The 20,718-nt window shown below is 42.8% G+C and overlaps 1 protein-coding gene across 1 annotated transcript in view; it reads left to right on the top strand.

Annotated features, from left to right (window-relative positions):
* The window catches only part of LOC124781001 (protoheme IX farnesyltransferase, mitochondrial), a 271,734-nt gene that overhangs the window by 68,487 nt on the left and 182,529 nt on the right, over nucleotides 1–20,718 (top strand). The gene's annotated exons all lie outside the window — the stretch shown is intronic.

The following is a 20,718-nucleotide window of genomic DNA, read 5'->3' as shown; positions in this document are numbered from 1 at the left end:
ACTTGGCGTCTTCCAACAAACTCTGCACATAATTTCAAACATTTACTAAACCTTGACTCCATGCCACCACGGAGTGAGATCGTGCAGTGGTTAGCACACTGGACTCACATTAAGGAAGAGGACGGCTCAAAACCGGGTCCGGCCATCCAGATTTAGGTTAAATCGCACCAGGCAAATGCCGGGATGGTTCCTTTGAAGGGGCACAGCCGATTTTCCTTTCCCATCCTTAACACAACACGAGCTTGTGGTCCTAATGACCTCGACGTCGTCGGGACGTCAAACCCAATCTTTCTTCCTTCCTTCCTTCTCTGCCAACCCCCTCTCCTACACAAACACACACACACACACACACACACACACACACACACATATACACACATACACTCACAAAATGCCGAAAGGAAAAGTTTATCGCTCACTACATTTTCGCTGTCCGTACCGTAAAACTTCAGCATCTAGATTGACGTTCTTATTTATTACTTCTTTAAACTGATTCTATTCGCAACACAAATGCAGACAGTATTCATATACACCATTGAATGATCTGCAGAATTACCTCATTGTACAGCACATAATTAAGAAGATCAGACATAATAAACAATGAGATGCGAGAAACTCTAGCTTTTGTTTTAAACGAACGACAGATTTCCGCACTGTACTGATCCAATGTTTGGGAATGGGGGCACTTAACGGCTTCCCAAAAAGCATAATTCCAAATTTTTACTTAAACTTTTTCTCGCTTACATGCTCTAAGTCAAATAGTTAACACATTAACTCATTTGTAAAGTAATGAGGTGTTTCAAATTATTTTGTACATGAGAGTTTGATTTTTTTAAAAAAGCTCAGGCTTTAGTGTCTGTCTCCTAAATCGCTTATAAAGATCAAAAATAGCAGGGGCCTATAACACTTTCTCGAGGAATCGCAGATATCGCTTCCATATCACTAGATTAGTGCCCCAGTCAATTACCGCGAATTGTGATCTTCGTGGCAGTAAATCACGAATACGGTCGCAAAAGTGAGTGGTTAGCGATAAATTTGATTTGAATAAGTACTATAAACGCTTGCCACACGAAACTTACACGAAAAGTTACATATAAAAAACATTCATGCATGTCACAAATGCTGAGATGTGTAATTCTGCAAACAAAGGGTGACAATACATGGGGGCTGCACAACAACAAGCTTGACAACAGATTTCACAGTGAATTCCACTTTGTCGCCTCCCGCCCCCACATGCACCCCCCGGCTCCCCTTCCCCTCCACGGATTTTCTCTGCCTCGTGATGACTGGGTGTTGTGTTCTGTCCTTAGGTTAGTTACGTTTAAGTAGTTCTAAGTTCTAGGGGACTGATGACCATAGATGTTAAGTCCCATAGTGCTCAGAGCCATTTGAACCTCCCGCTCCAGCTTCTCTTAACACTTCTCGCGAGACCTATCTCTTTCACTGCTATCCTTCTAGAATACAACTCTTATAAATGACGAAAACAAATTCGAAAGACACAACTACCATGTGCAATGGGTGTTCCGAGATTTGCGATTACGTAGTGCGCGAGGTGGATCGCAATTGAGAGAGAAATACTGAGCTTAAGGTGTTACAGCGACATCAGCAAGGACGCCAGAGAAGCGGAACGTCCGTTAGCACTGACCACGCGGGATCGTAACGTCAACAGATCTAAAGGTCGCCCGCTAGCGTTGTAGAATCACGTTTCATTATCAAGTAAGGTTAGGTTTGAGAATATTGTATCAGAATTGGTATAGCTAACTGGTAAGAAAAACAGTAACGTAGCTGGATAAGATTTAACGTTCACTTTGAAGGGTGGCCTTGAGATCTGCCTATGTATATTGGAATTGGAACTGATACGTACCCCACTAACAATGTCGAATACCAAATCCATACGTCCTGTGAATAAATTTCAGGTTGCTAGCATTTTTCTAGAGGGGTGTAGGTCGAGGGCTTTGTCTTACACTTGAAACAATAGTTCAGATTGGATGTAATGAGCAAAACCTTTGCAGAAATGTTTGTTTATTTAGCTTCCATGCACAAGCAACAAGATAAATGGAATTGTGTAGGTGTAATGAGGTTTGATGACGGTACAGACTCACACTGTACGTTGCTCTAAGCCAGATCCGCCATGTTAGATGCCCCAAAACATCAACAGACTACCGTTTACTATTTCTACTAGTTCTTAATTTCTGAGATGTGCACAGAGCAGTTGTTTTAAGTAAAAAATGTTACAGTGCTTTCGTGAATAAAACAGCGTCATGAGGGTGTCTTCAGACTTTTTCGGGCCTTAAATGTATTTTCCATCCCGTAACACGACACACATGGCCTCGTTACTGTAACCTTTTATTTATTTATTTATTTATTTATTTATTTGCTATGCATTTCGAATAATCGAGAATAGAAGTATATAATGTGACAAGGCTACTTTCGTAATCCAGTGCTTTCCTTAAAAAATACGGACTGACCAAACTGATGTTCAGCCTCTGTCCTCTTCCCAAAAATACTGAGGACGTACACTACTGGCCATTAAAATTGCTACACCAAGAAGAAATGCAGATGATAAGCGGGTATTCATTGGCCAAATATATTATACTAGAACTCACATGTGATTACATTTTCACGCAATTTGGATGCACAGATCCTGAGAAATCACTACCCAGAACAACCACCTCTGGTCGGTATAACGGCCCTGATACGCCTGGGCATTGAGTCAAACAGAGCTTGGATGGCGTGTACAGGTACAGGTGCCCATGCAGCTTCAACACGATACCACAGTTCATCAAGATTAGTGACTGGCGTATTGTGACGAGCCAGTTGCTCGACCACCATTGATCAGACGTTTTCAATTGGTGAGAGATCTGGAGAATGTGCTGGCCGGGTCAGCTGTCGAACATTTTCTGTACCCAGAAAGGCCCGTACAGGACCTGCAACATGGGGTCGTGCATTATCCTGCTGAAATGTAAGGTTTCGCAGGGATCGAATGAAGGGTAGAGCCACGGGTCGTAACACATGTGAAATGTAACGTCCACTGTTCAAAGTGCCGTCAGTGCGAGCAAGAGGTGACCGAGACGTGTAACCAATGGCACCCCATACCATCACGCCGGGTGATACGCCAATATGGCGATGACGAATACACGCTTCCAATGTGCGTCTGTGCGTTCGCCGCGATGTCCCCAAACACGGATGCGACCACCATGATGCTGTAAACAGAACCTGGATTTATCCGAAAAAATGACGTTTTGCCATTTGTGTACCCAGGTTCGTCGTTGAGTACACAATCGCAGGCGCTACTGTATGTGATGCAGCGTCAAGGGTAACCACAGCCATTGTCTCCGAGCTGATAGTCCATGCTGCTGCAAACGTTGTCGAACTGTTCGTGCAGACGGTTGTTGTGTTGCACACATCCCCACCTGTTGACTCAGGGATCGAGTGTGGTGTCACAGCCAGACACCACACTTGCTAGGTGGGAGCTTAAATCGGCCGCGGTCCATTTAGTACATGTCGGACCAGCGTGTCGCCACTGTGTGATCGCAGACCGAGCGCCACCACAAGGCAGGTCTCGAGATACGGGCTAGCACTCGCCCCAGTTGTACGGACGACATTGCTAGCGACTACACGGACGAAGCCTATCTCTCATTTGCCGAGAGACAGAATAGCCTTCAGCTAAGTCAATGGCTACGACCTAGCAAGGCGCCATTAGCCTTACATAGTTTGATAGTTATCGTATGAAATGTCTCATCGAGAACGATGTATACAACAAGGATTAAAAGTTAAGTATTCCAGCAGCTACATACTTTTCTTTATAACATTAATAAGTATCCTGTTTCAGACCTCTATCTAGCCTACGTGAGATTACGCGTGCCTTTCGGCTACTTCAGTGTGGCGTAGCTGTCTTGTTACGCCACAACATCGAGACGTGGCTGCACGATCCGTTGCAGCCATGCGGATAAGATGCCTGTCATCTCGACTGCTAGTGATACGAGGCCGTTGGGATCCAGCACGGCGTTCCGTGTTACCCTCCAGAACCCACCGATTCCATATTCTGCTAACAGTCATTGGATCTCGACCAACGAGAGCAGCAATGTCGTGATACAATAAAACGTAATCGCGATAGGCTAAAATCCGACCTTTATCAAAGTCGGAAACGTGATAGTACGCATTTCTCCTCCTTACACGAGGCATCACAACAACGTTTCAGTAGGCAACGCCGGTCAACTCCTGTTTGTGTATGAGAAATCGGTTGGAAACTTTCCTCATGTCAGCACGTTGCAGTGTGAATGCTCTGAAAAGCTATTCATTTGTATATCACAGCATCTTCTTCCTGTCGGTTAAATTTCACGTCTGTAGCACGTCATCTTCGTGGTGTAGCAGTTTTAATGGCCAGTAGTGTATTTTTCTACGGTTCGTCGGTTTCCAGTCTTTGCTTCTCACAATGTTAACAGAAAGCTTTTCGAGTTGGACTGATGGGAAACCTAAAGTTAAACCACAGAAGTAAAACCACTACAGTAAAAGCAGATAGCTCAATCAAAATTCATGTACCTAAAAGAAAACATCGCTGGCACTAGTCCACTTACGAGTGAATGTGATCTCTGTACAGTTTAGACGATAGTCAAAATTATAACTACACAGTAAATGACGCAGACAGGTATTATTGATCAAAACACTGCCACCAGAACCTAACGTTTGGGGCTAGTAACATGGCGGACGTCGGCTTCAACTTGATGACGTCATGACAGCTCCCCTTATTATACCTTCACGAATGAGGTTCGATTAAGTTGCTGCATCGGAGTTGCCACTTTCACACTAGGAAAAGACAATACAGCGCAGTTTTAAATATATGTTCATTTGTAACTGTCAAAGCCTCTACGTGCTACACTCGCCGAAACCGAAGGACCTGCTTTTAACATGGTGCCTTGCGCCGTGTCATGACGTCACCTGAGTCACTCGTCAGAATTGCAGTCTGTCTTCTGACTTAAATTTTCTTTCATATAATTTTAAAGTATGTTGATGGCCAATTATACTGATAATTCAGTGCGTATAAATGACAATATGAGTCTCTCATTAAACTACCGGTTCTGTACGCATTAGATCGTATTTATAATATACTGAATGAACCAGGCTAAAAGTGATGTGCAAGTGCTAAAAACATACATAAACAAAAATCAGTGGAAAAATGACAAAATAAAAACTAAACAGAATATTACTGCGATGTCTACCAAACAGTACCTTTTGATCAGATCCTTGTGAAACTGAACCTGGTTTTTGTCTTCGCTAATTATTACGAGAGCTGTCGATATGTTTATCGATGTTTTAATTAATTAATAGCAAATAAAACCTTGTCTTTTAAGTGAAACTATCTGTCACAATCGAGGTATTATTGACCTCATCTTCGCTTAAAATACCTCAACTGCTTCAAGAGGCTTTTATTAAAAAAAATGTCAAAATGAAATGAGTATTTCTCTCGTTTGGTGGACTAGTTCTTGGAAGTCATCCCTCAAAAAACGTCTTATAAAAGGGAAACCAAAAGCAAAAATTTGAATTACGCACTGAGAGCTGATGTATTAAATATAAATGAAATGACTAGTGTGAGACAGAATTTCAAACAGTCGTATGTCGTAACCAGAAATGTCTGTTATGTTACATAAGAATTAACTTTTACTACGTAAAATTTTAGCTTGTAATTTACAAAGGACTCTTTATACGAAGGACTCGATAAGAGATAGTCGAACTCGGATTTATGAAAAAAGCGGCGAGCTCGATAGTATTTGTCACTGCCTAAGTAGGTTTACACGAGTCACCCTGGACAGGCGTTCGCTAGAGGCAACACATCCATCTTCTGTTTCCTTCTGTTTACTGTCAAATGTAGCAAAGGTTCTTGAGGAGAGGAAGTGGATTACGAAATAAAAAAATGTGGGGTGCTATTTGAAAAAGTTGTAGTGCTGCTTATATCTTCGTAACAAACGAAATTACAAGAAAGACAATCATGCTGGTTAGTGTCTGCCTGGTAGTTAATTAATCAGTTAGTTACATGCTCCATAGTTTATTTAAACGATTTTACAATCGAAATGATGAGGAACAAGCACATATACACGATTAGTGTTAACATCACTGAACTCATTGTTTTGTAGCCTTATTCACGCAACTACATTTCAAAGTAAGGTATTCCCTGATTGGATAGGAGTTCTCAAGAGAAAGTTTTTAACTGAGATTTAAAACTTGCTATGTTACCTATAAGACTTTTTATGTTATTGGGCAAATGATCAAAAATTTTTGTTGCAGCATAGTGAACTTCTTTCTGTTCACTGTTCTTCTCAAAGTCTCATGGATTATTTATGAAGAATTTCATTAACGATTATGTGTATTGTGCCGGCGCAATTAAAATGCCTAACTCCCAGCAGGCGTACCTACACAAGTGAACACATCATATTATTCTTACCGATCACTTTCATGCAATCAGTACTGTGTTTCTAAGTGGTGAGCTACCCCAGAAAATTATTCCATAAGACGTTATTGAGTGGAAATATCTAAAATTTTTCAGGGGATTAATTTGCTTGTTTCCAAGACGCAATCATACGAAGAGCAAAAGTAGCTGAAGTTAACTGTTTGAGAAGCTTAGTAATATTCTTCCTCCAGTTCAAGTTTTCAACAATGTGTACACCAAAAAAATTGGATCATTCTGTCCCATTTATTGACTTCTGTTCACGTGCTACATCAACTGCTGCTATGTCTCTATTTGTTGTACAGAACTGAATATAACGTGTTTTCTCAAAATTGAGGGAAGTCCATTTTCAGAGAACCACTGAGTAATTCTTTGAAAAAACCTCATTAAATTTTCTTCTGGTGCTTTCTCTCTAATGAGGTTTGTTGTACTACTAGTATTGTCTGCAAAAAGTACCAAGACTTCTTGTTACATGTTAAATGCGAGGTCACTCACATTTGTAAGGAATATCAGTGGACCCAAAATTGAACCCTGTGGGACTCTCTTTCTGATTCCCCTCTTTTCACTAAAATTTTCTATTATTCCAGCATTTTTTTAATTATTCAGCACCACTAAACATTTTTGGTGCATTTTTTTCTGGTCAAATAGTTATTTGTGATGATCAAGATAAACATGATAACCCATACAGAACACCCACTTTGTATTGACCCTGATACCAACACTGTACGGTATTTCAGAAAAAAAGTTGATGAAGTCAGTAAATCTAATTAACCAGTGCGCTAGAGACGCGCTTGGTGGACATACCTTGGTGCCAGTGGTGTGCAGACTGCGCTAGACTGGACTGCTTCCCCGGTAGCACTGGGGCTCGCAGCACGGCGGTCGCGTGTTTATTTGCGGCCCGGTGGACAGCACGCGCCTCTCTACCTGTCGCAAGCAGCGGCGGACGGCACGGCCAGTGTCCTCGGAAAGTGTGTGGGAGGAGCGGGGTGGGGTGTCGCACCGGTGAAAGGCGGTAGCCAGCCCTAACCACGCTAACGGCACTGTGCGGCTCACTTAGCCGCCGACGGGGCTTCTTCTGTCTGGGTCTGCGCGCTACCAGACACGTCTGCCATCCTGCACGATCTCAATTACGACCGACTTTCCATTGTTGAAAATTTAAAGCACTCGAAGGGAGTGTTACAGATCCATTAGTTTTCAAGGAATATACGCTGAAGGACGAAAGTAAATTTCGCATGATGTGTTCTCTGCCAAGTACATAGCTCGATGACACATGGACCATACATTGAAAGAACTGCAACAGCATAGTACAAAAGGTAACTCACACAAATTCGCACTAAGACGAATAGAAATGACACTTTTATTCAAAGATATCAATTACACAGAAGTCACCGCGATTCAAGATGGACCCCTGCACATTACGTACGGCACGACATGGCCTTTAAGGGGACCTGGAGGTGAACGGGTTGATTTTTATACCTCGCCCTCAGTGCACATTATTCTCGATCTACAATGCGGAGGAAGTTGTGATTTTTTACCGACAATTAATGACATTAACTCAAGCTGTAAAAGGAAATTTATTGAAATATCAGTTACAGTTTAAGAATTACAGTATTTTGCCGAATAAATGTTTTTATAATACACGTTCCCATTCTGGTACCATTTTCTGGTCCATCACCAGTCTAATAGCATTCAAGCTGTGGCAGGCTGCTGTCAACATTCATAGGAACACATTATGCCTCTCGTTTTGTAGTTTGGAGTATATCTGAGGAAATAGAAAAACCCTTATTGTACTACATTACTACTTTGTCTAAAAATACCGCTAAAATTATATGCAGAATGACAAACACAGATCATTCTGCGATGTATTAGGCATAATAAAAAGATATTACCCCATTCTTCACTTGAGAGAAATTTTGTGGACATGAATAATACTATTGTGAAGTTATATGTACCTAATATTCTGAAAAACTAGTTTCGAGAAAATGAGAAAAGAATGTTCACAGTGTTTTTGACCCACCGTATGCCTCTTTCAGAACATTCCAGCGGCATAATCTTGCTGGGCAGCTGCTTCTTTAGCCTCTGTACACTTCTTCTGGAGCCTTTTCCTTACTCTGGACTCTTTAGTTGTGGCTTCCACAGCCCTTTCAGCTTCAACTAGTCGCTGACGATCTATGGCAGTCAGAACAGCTATCATATTATTTCCTGACTGGATGCCTAATTTGTCCATTACTTTCGTCCTGCTGATTACAACATCACTGAAACAGATGACAGCATCCATCACACCCATTTTGAGTACTGTCCATCCAACAAACACTGTTTTTGGTAATCGTTGCCACACGCAGCTGTTTAAATTCTCAATAGGGTTTTGTGCACGGCCATGTAGACATTTCCTAAGTAATTTTGTATCTGAAAGGTAGCTGTATATTGGCTTTATTGTTTCCATGACTGTGGCAGGAAAGAAATGCTTATGGTGATATTCCTTGCCTGTCGCATGAGCGTGGCTGGTTTGCAGACATTTGTTCGAAGAGCGTTTAAGACCAAATCAGCAACTGAAAAGTAGATAAAAAATAAATTTTTTTGAAACGGGATAAAATTGTCTTTCAGATGGTGACAAAAAAAATGCGAAAATTTCAGACATTTCACGTCCAGGTCCCCTTAACAGGGTAAGTGATCACCATGGGCGGAATGTATGCTCTACAACGTGCCGCCGTTCTGGCTGCAATGTTGGTAAGGAGTTCTTGTGGTAAGGCATTCCAGTCATCCACAAGCACGGTAGTGAACTGTTGGATGGTCGATGACGCATGTGGACGTGTTCCAATACGTCTCCCAATGCATCCCACATATGCTCGATGGGATTTAAGTCGGGCGAACGTGCAGACCAGTCGATTCGCCAAATATCCTTTCGTTCCAAGACCTCCTCGATGCTAACGCGCATTGGCATCCACAAAATCGAAGTCAAGACCGAATGCAACCCTCGGAAGACGCACACGAAAAAGGAGTTTAGTGCCACAATACTGTTGACCTGTGACTGTACCGTGTTGAAAGATTTAGAGGTCACCTCGGCCACGCAACATTTTGCCTAGCCACCCTGTAATACGTGGACCATCAGAACAATCATGTTGGCCAGTATTGGAGATACCAGCATACAATGAGACGGGGGAACACGTAATTCACTCAGGAGTATTGTTGGACGTTGTGGCGGAGCCGGTTTATGGTATTTCCTGACTTTAATTACTTATAAATGATATTTCAGGTAGATCAAAAAATATTAAATCAGTTACCTATTGTCAGCGCAACAATTCGTTTGATCTCAAAAATTATTATCCCGGCTAATATTTGCCACTCTGCTAAAAAAATCTCCACTTGGCATAGTGTAGAAATGTTGTCTGAAACGTCGTGTGAGTGGCACTAAATTGCATGTCATTTATCAGATTTTACGCAACTGTTACTTAAGATGGAAGCACTTTCCTCTAGCAAAAGGAACATTTACTCACAAAATACTAACCGCGCACAACACGGACGCACGTCTCCTATTAAAATATTTCATATAAATCGTCCGAAATAATTAGGCTTCAAATATCAGCAAATAAGAAATTGATATTACTTAACGTGCTGTGAGCACTATTTTTAAAGATTCAATCTGAGTTGCATTCTGTCTTTTAAAGTAGATTCGGGACCACCGGTGAACATTTATTTCCATTCATTTATATCTAGCAACATTTATGTTTGTTAAAATTTTCGATTCAAAACTGCCGCGGAGATATTTTTGCTAAGATGGCTGCAGACAGACGATAGTCAATTTGTCTATTGTTATTCTCGATTCCTTTTATATCAAGTTAATATATTCATACAAAAGTCTTTAAGTCTTTTGTTCTCTATCCTTTAGCATTTAAAATTATTCTCAATGAAAAATGTTTGATATTTTTATACCAGCTTCTAGTAAACTCCGCTGTAAGTTACTAGCGCTAATGGCTGCGTTCCTAATTGCGGAGCTGAAAATTAACACTTAAAAACATTAATTAGACTGTATTACAATTGAAATGAATACAAATCCACGTCTAGACAATAGCGAATCTATTTTTCAAATAATAATTAACAATACATAGGTACAGGTTTTTCCTCTTCACAGACCTCCACACGTCTCACGTCCGAACAGTTCATCGATTAGCACAGGAAGAACAACTGAACCACAATTATCACAGATAACAAAAAACGATTATAATTGTCGTTGTCTATGAATGTAGTTCTCTGATAATAGTTTTAATTCACACAGAAATCAAATTATTAGAGAAATAATGAAATAATTATCGTCATTTTTACACGATACAGTCTTTTTTATACGTAGTATCGATAATATTTATTGAAGTTTGTACACATAGTTCATTTTAACATCTTGTGGCTAGAATATAGTGTCGTGCATATTACAAGATGATCATCCACGTGCTATGGTGTTATGGTAAGATAGTATGTTGCATGGCCGTGCTGATCTCCACGGTACACTCGCTGTTCAACGTTATTGTGACATGTTACTCCTTCACCAAGTGCGCGTCTTTTAAGGGGTGTATTCGGCCCTGACTTCATTTTTCTGGACGACAACGCAAAACCGCATCGAACAGCTCAGTTGGAGGATCTCGTGAAACGAGAGGATATTCGGGAATCGACTGGTCTGCCCGTTGACCCGACTTAAAAAGAACCATCGAGCAAGTGTGGGATGCATGCACCAACTACCATCTATTAGTTGACAACCACGCTCGTGAAAGAATGGAGTGCCTTACGACAAGAACTCCAAACCAACCTTGGAGCCAGCATGGCAGCACTTGGTAAAGCATGCATTTTCGGTGGTGATCACATACCCGAATTAAGGACCATTTTCCGCCGTTTTTGATATCCAGTGGACCATCATGCATCGCAGTGATTTCAGAGTAATTGTTGTCTTCAAATAAAATAGCCATTTCTACGCATCTCATTGGTTATTTCTTTCAGTTTCGTTTGTTCTATACTGTAGCAGTTCTTTCTACGTATGGCTCAAGTTTCGTCGAGCTATGTTACTTGGTAGTGAGACATCATGCTGCTGTTATTTTCGTCCTTAAGCTTTGCCCAAAAGTGTATAAATGACCTAGTGGATAACGCCAGACGTTCCATGAGGCTTTCCCCATATGATACTGTTTTACACAGAGAAACACCGCTAGAAAATTGCACCGATCTGCAGAGAGACCTGCAAAGGATCGGCGTTTGATGCATCGATTGGCAGTCGACCTTCAGTATAAACAAACCTAACGTACTGCGAATACATAGGCGAAAGAGAGCCGGCCGCGGTGACCGAGCGGTTCTAGGCGCTTTAGTCCCGAACCGCGCTGCTGCTACGGTCACAGGTTCGAATCCTGCCTCTGGCATGTATGTGTGTGATGTCCTTAGGATAGTTTGGTTTAAGTAGTTCTCAGTCTAGGGGATTGATGACCTCAGATGTTAAGTCACAGTAGTCAGAGACATATCAAGGCGAAAGAGCGATTATTGCGAATGTCTGTGGAACCAATCAAATGCGTTAAAATTGTAGGAGTATCCGTTCGGAGCGATTAAAATGGAGCTACCATATAAAACTGACGACAAGTGAAGCACATGCCAGACTGAAACCAAATGGCTCCAAGCACTATGGCACTTAACATATGAGGTCATCAGTCCCCTAGATTTAGAACTACGTAAAGCTAAATACCCTAAGGACATCACACACATCTATACCCGAGGCAGGATTCGAACCTGTGACCGTAGCAGCAGCGCGGTTCCGGACTGAAGCGCCTAGAACCGCTCGGTCACAATGGCCGGCTGCCAGACTGAGATTCTTTGGAAGAGTTCTCAAGAATTGTAATTCACCCCAAAGGTTCAGAATGGCTCTGAGCACAGTTATGGTCATCAGTCCCCTAGAACTTGGAACTATTTAAACCTAACTAACCTAAGGACATCACACACATCCATGCCCGAGGCAGGACTCGAACCTGCGACCGTAGCGGTCGCGTGTTTCCAGACTGAAGCGCCTAGAACCGCTCGGCCACTCCGGCCGGCACCCACAAAGGAAGTAGCTTACAAAACTCTCGTTTGACCAATATTTGAAATTCGCTTGTCAGTTTGAGATCGGTGCCAGATAGGATTGATAGTGGAAACAGAAATTCAAAGAAGAGCACCGCGTTTCGTTCCGGGTTCATTCAGCAAGTGCGAAACCGTCACGGAGTTGCTCAGCCAAGTCCAGTGGCCCACGCTGCAAGAGAGGCTCTCTGTGTCATGACGCGGGTTGCGTGTTATTGGTTAAATTCCGAGAGCTTACCCTCCTAGATTAGTCGATATATAGCCCGCTCCTACGTAGCGTCGCATAAAGACCATGAAGGTAAAATTAGGGAGATAAGGACTTGAATGGGGGCTTACCAGCAATCCTTCCTTCCACGGTCCATTCGCGTCTGGAAGGAAAGGTTGTAAGAGTCAGTGGTACACGAGATACCCTCCACTTCACGACGAAGGGTCGTTTGTGGAGTAGAGATGAAGGAGGTAGATATAGACGTAGATGCAGGGGCCTCGGAAAAAGTTCAAATAATTGAGAGATGAACCAACGAAACTTTGACTGATCTAGGTATAATCAAGGACAAGTCGTAATAATGGTATCGTATCTCCTACAAAAATAACGTTGAAAAATTGTACTGTAGTTTTAGAAATATTCGTAATATAAAGCTGCAGAGTGAACCTTTGGACGAGATGTAAAGTTGTTGGTGGTTTATGAGTCGCATTGGGTTGTGCCTTCAGCAAAACGGGCGCTCGTTTGGAGACCTTACTTAAATGAACATTCCGCCACTAGAACATCCATCTGAACACAGTCAGTTACTACAGCATGTTGTTCCGACCCCTAAAACTTTTAATTGATTTTGCACTTAACTAGTTTAAATACATGAGCTACATAACAGAAAAAATAGCGTTGTATTTAAAAAATTATAGCTCGTTTCTGTAACTCACTGGAAAATAGACACCCACGCTCAATGGAGCACGTTATCATGATTTCGTACCGGATACTCTACCTGTGCTGCTAGAACATGTGCCTTTACAAGTACGACACAACATGTGGTTCATGCACGATGGAGCTCCTGCACATTTCAGTCGAAGTGTTCGTACGCTTCTCAACAACAGATTCGGTGACCGATGGATTGGTAGAGGCGGACCAATTCCGTGGCCTCCACGCTCTCCTGACCTCAACCCTCTTGACTTTCATTTATGGGGGCATTTGAAAGCTCCTGTCTACGCAACCCCGGTACCAAATGTAGAGACTCTTCGTGCTCGTATTGTGGACGGCTGTGATACAATACGCCATTCTCCAGGGCTGCATCAGCGCATCAGGGATTCCGTGCGACGGAGGGTGGATGCATGTATCCTCGCTAACGGAGGACATTTTGAACATTTCCTGTAACAAAGTGTTTGAAGTCACTCTGGTACGTTCTGTTGCTGTGTGTTTCCATTCCATGATTAATGTGATTTGAAGAGAAGTAATAAAATGAGCTCTAACATGGAAAGTAAGCGTTTCCGGACATATGTCCACATAACATCTTTTCTTTCTTTGTGTGTGAGGAATGTTTCCTGAAAGTTTGGCCGTACCTTTTTGTAACACCCTGTATAGGGTAACGTTTCTTACTTTTACTTATCGAAATCAATATTCCTTTCAGTACTTATTTCTCCTGTTACAGAGATAAATTCCTATCTGACACACTCTGCATTTCTGACGAATAAGGAGTACGATGGGAAGTCTGAACTAAGTAAATACAAACCGAAGTGGATGATTAGGACCGCACAGGCCGTGGAGGAAGTATCGAAAAGAAATTGATGGAAGTGTGTGTAGTTTAGGGCAGAGAAAGTGCTAAGTTGAGTTTATTTTCAACTCCTACTTTAATTACACTGCAAACAAGCCGCAGTAATGTTCAATATATTACATTTATTAATATATTCATAAAATGCATGGAAAGGAAAGGTAAAGGTAAATTTGCGATTGCAAATAAACTTCCTACAAAGGGATTATATTTGCAACGTCCACGAATGCTTTCCAAGGATGGACTCTTATTAAAGCGTACTGGACTTCCCATTCCGTTAGTTTCCCTTTTACCTTCCAGCAGTCCTCCACAGCTGCACGCGACCAATAGGTTGTCGGTGCAGGTTAGTTCGGCTCATCGGCCGTTGGGGATAGGGCTTTTGATATTTTTGATAATATCGAGATATCGATATTTAGATATAACGAAAAAAGTTATTGATATATCGATGGAGAAGTGTCGATTTACCGGGCGAAAAAATATCTGCACATTGTAAATATACTGCCAGTTTTAGTGCTGTACATTTAAGTATTGGTTTATTATTAGATATTCTGTACATCGACAAGCTAGCAGCCTGCTTATCCTCCTTAGAGCAAGAACTGAAAGGAAAACGATGCACGTTCACGCATGGCGATAAACACATTGCTGACAATGGTTAAAACTGCATGTAAGTGGCACAATAAAACGTGTCCAGTGGGGCCGTCGTTCGGTTTAGTCACATATCGGAATTTTCCTGAACACTTCGTCTCTACTTCCCCGTTTTTCTCATTTCTGCAAACGCCAGCGATTTAGCAGTTGTAGTGTCAAAATGGCGTGGTGAAGTTAAATGTTGCAAGTTCTATTTGTAGCACCGAGCGCCGATAACGTCTTTCACTCACACGTCTCCGCCCACCCAAAGACCAATCTTGTCATTTACATTTTTGTTCATCATTTTCAGCAGCTGTGTTTGAAGAAGGCCGATGTGAAGAAATAGCACACTAGCTGCGTTAAGAATTGTTTTTTAACGCAACTTGTGCGCGCTTTCTTCACATCAGAAATGTCGTTAAATCATTCACACTGCCCCCCCGCCCCCCACCGCCACCACCACCGACCACCCCTCCCTTCAGTGCAACAGTGCAATCGGACTTCTTTCTGCCACCTATACTTGCTTAACACAGTCAAAGAGAAAAACTATACGAGATGAAAGCTCAAAAACTATTAAGAATCCTTCACTCAGTGATAGGAAAATTATGTACTACTACATTTTCAAATGAACACTTTCAGATATTTAACGAAAATTGCAAAAAAATTTAATATAAAATAAAAATATCAGCCCTCGATACTACCATTTCGATATTGACATATCGATATGGACGTAGAAAATATCGCAAATTCTTTTCGTGGACCTCAGGAGAAAATATCGATATATCGACTTATCGATGTATTACAAATAGCCCTAGTTGGGTACAACGAAGCCACTGGGCGCATTCGCTTACTAGCTCTCGACCGAGTAACCCGAAATTTATAAGAGAAAAGAGAATTATGGGAACACAATGAGAATATAGTAAACCAAAAATGTCTGATAGTACAAGTGGAAATATCGATGTGCCTGCAACATCGGCAGAAGAAAAACAGGAGCCACAGCTAGGCTTCGAAACAACGAATGGAAACGGCGCTGGATAATAGTTTACATCTTTTCACTGAAAACTATCTGATCTCATCAGAAAGTTCCACAGTAATAGCTGAAGAACACATACAAATTGGAAGTGAAAGACAAGCTACAGTTGTGGATATTATGGGCTATACGTTATTGTATGCGACGATTTATTCCTTTGGTGAGAATAAGTTCACGATCGAGGGCAATATGAAGAAGGTGACAACTTCGTGCAGCGTAAAGATTGAAAAAAATATATATGTTTCCGCAAAGAGACACGACCCTTGGATGACCGTTCTGTAGGCCGACGCTTTCTGCTGCCACAACTGCTGCCTGGTAACTACCCTAACATAATGGCCCATGGCTTGTCCAACCCGCGCCAAAAAAGCTATTTTTAGGGTTCTCAACCTAAACCTACAAAAACGGAACCCTTACAGAATTACTTTGTTATCCAACTACCTGTCTGCCCGACTATTCAGAACCTTTTTTCTCAGGAACGAGTAGGTGTCACTAGTTGAAATTTATGTCACACATTAAGGCCTACGGTCTAATGGCCATGTAAAAAAAAAGTGAAGTATCGAAGTCAGTGCGACCAAAGAAAGGGCCATCTACGCCACATATTTCGATACTCGCAAACTCACCCATTAGCACCTACAGGCTACTTCCCGTTGACGCAGAATGATGAAATTTGGCAAGAAGTTAGGATTCACACTACAGCCAAAGGAAAAATCCTAAAACTGTAAATTTGTAGTTATATCACACGCAAAAGAAACTGTCATTTCTTATCCTCCTATCTCTCTGTCCGTCCCTCTGTTAAGACCCCATTTTCTCACGAACGGAACATGTAGCAAGTTGAAATTTAAGTCACATACTCCGTTCTACGGTCTTTTGCCGGTATAAAAAACTTGAGCTTCTAAGTTAGTGCAATAAAAAAGTACAGCCATTTGTGTCACATAATTTGAGACTGGCTAACTCACACATCAAAAACGATAGGGTACTTCCCGTTGGTCTAGAATTGTGAAATTTGGCAAATAGAAGGGTTTCACAGTACAAATAAAGGAAAAGAATCAGAAAATTGTTAATCTGTAATTATATCACATGAACCATGGGCCTTGCCGTTGGTGGGGAGGCTTGCGTGCCTCAGCGACACATATAGCCGTACCTTGGGTGCAACCACAACGGAGGGGTATCTGTTGAGAGGCCAGACAAACATGTAGTTCCGGAAGAGGGGCAGCAGTCTTTTCACTAGTTGCAGGGGGAACAGTCTGGATGATTGACTGATCTGGCCTTGTAACATTAACCAAAACGGCCTTGCTGTGCTGGTACTGCTAACGGCTGAAAGCAAGAGGAAACTACAGCCGTAATTTTTCCCGAGGGCATCCAGCTTTGCTGTATGGTTAAATGATGATGGCGTCCTCTTGGTACAATATTCCGGAGGTAAAATAGTGCTCCATTCGGATCTCCGGGCGGGGACTACTCAAGAGGTCGTCGTTATCAGGAGAAAGAAAAGTGGTGTTCTACGGATCGGAGCGTGGAATATCAGATCCCTTAATCGAGCAGGTAGGTTAGAAAATTTAAAAAGGGAAACGGGTAGGTTAAAGTTGCATACAGTGGGAATTAGTGAAGTTCGGTGGCAGGAGGAACAAGACTTCTGGTCAGGTGAATACAGTGATATAAATACAAAATCAAATAACGGTAATGTAGGAGTACGTTTAAAAATTAATAAAAAAATAGTAACGCTGGTAAGCTACTACGAACAGCATAGTGAACGCATTATTGTGGCCAAGATAGACACGAAGCCCACGCCTACCACAGTAGTATAAGTTTATTTGCCAACTAATTCCGCTGATGACGAAGAAATTTATGATGCTGTAAAAGAAATTATTCAAGACAGTTAAGGGAGATGAAAATTTAATAGCCATGGGGGACTGGAATTCGATTGTAGGAAAAGGAAGAGAAGGAAAAGTAGTGGGTGAATATGATCTGGGGATAAGGAATTAAAGAGGAATACGCCTGGGAGAATTTTGCACAGAGCATATTTTAATCATAGCTAACACTTGGTTTAAAAATCATGAAAGAAGGTTGTATACTTGGAAGACGCCTGGAGACACTGGGAGGTTTCAGATAGATTATATAATGGCAAGACAGAGATTTAGGAACCAGGTTGTAAGTCGTAAGACATTTCCAGGAGCAGATGTGGACTCCGACTACAATTTATTGGTTATGAACTGCGGATTAAAACTGAAGAAACTGCAGAAAGGTAGGAATTTAAGGAGATGGGACCTGGATAAATTCAAAGAACCAGCGGTTGTAGAGGGTTTCAGAGGGAGCATTAGGAAACGATTGACAAGCACAGAGGTAAGGAATACAGTAGGGAAGAATGAGTAGCTTCTAGAGATGAAATGGTGAAGGCGGCAGAGGATAAAGGAATTAAAAAGACGGGGGCTAGTAGAAATCCTTGGGTAACGGAAGAGATATTGAATTTAATTGACGAAAGGAGAAAATATAAAAATGCAGTAAATGAAGCAGGCGGAAAGGAATACGAACGTCTCAAAAATGAGATTGACAGGAAGTGCAAAATGGCTAAGCAGGGATGGCTAGAGAACAAATGCAAGGATGTAGAGGCATACATCATTAGGGATAAGATAGATACTGCCTACAGAAAAATTAAAGAGACCTTGGAGAAAAGAGAATCACTTGAATGAATACCAAGAGCTCAGATGGAAAACCAGTCCTAAGCAAAGAAGGGAAAGCAGAAAGATGGAAGGAGTATGTAGAGGGTATATACAAGGGCGATGTACTTGAGGGCAATATTATGGAAATGGAAGAAGTCGTAGATGAGATAGGACATATGATACTGCATGTAGAATTTGACAGAGCACTGGAAGACTTAAGTCGAAACAAAGCCCGGGGAGTAGACAACATTCCGTTAGAACTAGTGATAGCCATGCGAGATTCAGTTATGACAAAACTCTTCCATACAGTGAGCAAGATGTAAGAGACAGGCGGAATACCTCAGTCTTCAAGAAGAATTTAAAGATTCCAATTCCAAAGATAGATACACTCCTGGAAATGGAAAAAAGAACACATTGACACCGGTGTGTCAGACCCACCATACTTGCTCCGGACACTGCGAGAGGGCTGTACAAGCAATGATCACACGCACGGCACAGCGGACACACCAGGAACCGCGGTGTTGGCCGTCGAATGGCGCTAGCTGCGCAGCATTTGTGCACCGCCGCCGTCAGTGTCAGCCAGTTTGCCGTGGCATACGGAGCTCCATCGCAGTCTTTAACACTGGTAGCATGCCGCGACAGCGTGGACGTGAACCGTATGTGCAGCTGACGGACTTTGAGCGAGGGCGTATAGCGGGCATGCGGGAGGCCGGGTGGACGTACCGCCGAATTGCTCAACACGTGGGGCGTGAGGTCTCCACAGTACATCGATGTTGTCACCAGTGGTCGGCGGAAGGTGCACGTGCCCGTCGACCTGGGACCGGACCGCAGCGACGCACGGATGCACGCCAAGACCGTAGGATCCTACACAGTGCCGTAGGGGACCGCACCGCCACTTCCCAGCAAATTAGGGACACTGTTGCTCCTGGGGTATCGGCGAGGACCATTCGTAACCGTCTCCATGACGCTGGGCTACAGTCCCGCACACCGTTAGGCCGTCTTCCGCTCACGCCCCAACATCGTGCAGCCCGCCTCCAGTGGTGTCGCGACAGGCGTGAATGGAGGGACGAATGGAGACGTGTCGTCTTCAGCGATGAGAGTCGCTTCTGCCTTGGTGCCAGTGATGGTCGTATGCGTGTTTGGCGCCGTGCAGGTGAGCGCCACAATCAAGACTGCATACGACCGAGGCACACAGGGCCAACACCCGGCATCATGGTGTGGGGAGCGATCTCCTACACTGGCCGTACACCACTGGTGATCGTCGAGGGGACACTGAATAGTGCACGGTACATCCAAACCATCATCGAACCCATCGTTCTACCATTCCTAGACCGGCAAGGGAACTTGCTGTTCCAACAGGACAATGCACGTCCGCATGTATCCCGTGCCACCCAACGTGCTCTAGAAGGTGTAAGTCAACTACCCTGGCCAGCAAGATCTCCGGATCTGTCCCCCATTGAGCATGTTTGGGACTGGATGAAGCGTCGTCTCACGCGGTCTGCACGTCCAGCACGAACGCTGGTCCAACTGAGGCGCCAGGTGGAAATGGCATGGCAAGCCGTTCCACAGGACTACATCCAGCATCTCTACGATCGTCTCCATGGGAGAATAGCAGCCTGCATTGCTGCGAAAGGTGGATATACACTGTACTAGTGCCGACATTGTGCATGCTCTGTTGCCTGTGTCTATGTGCCTGTGGTTCTGTCAGTGTGATCATGTGATGTATCTGACCCCAGGAATGTGTCAATAAAGTTTCCCCTTCCTGGGACAATAAATTCGCGGTGTTCTTATTTCAATTTCCAGGAGTGTAGATGTGAAAATTACCAAACTATCAACTTAATAAGTCACGGCTGCAAAATGCTAACTCGAATCCGTTACAGAAGAATGGAAGCCGACCTTGGGGAAGATCGGTTTGGATTCAATAGAAACGTAGGAATACGAGAAGCAATACTGGCTCTACAAAGTATCTTAGAAGATAGATTTAAAAAAAGCTTTTCACAATGTTGACTGGAACATTCTCTTTCAAATTCTAAACCTATCAGGGGTCAAATACAAGGAACTAAAGACTATTTACAATTTGTACAGAAACCAGATGGCAGTTATAAGTGTCGAGGGGCATGGAAGGGAAGCAGTGGT

Source organism: Schistocerca piceifrons, chromosome 1, assembly GCF_021461385.2.
Source record: "Schistocerca piceifrons isolate TAMUIC-IGC-003096 chromosome 1, iqSchPice1.1, whole genome shotgun sequence".
NCBI lineage: Eukaryota > Metazoa > Arthropoda > Insecta > Orthoptera > Acrididae > Schistocerca > Schistocerca piceifrons.
The sequence above is the reverse complement of the archived record's forward strand: the minus strand, read 5'-3'. Positions and strand labels throughout refer to the sequence as shown.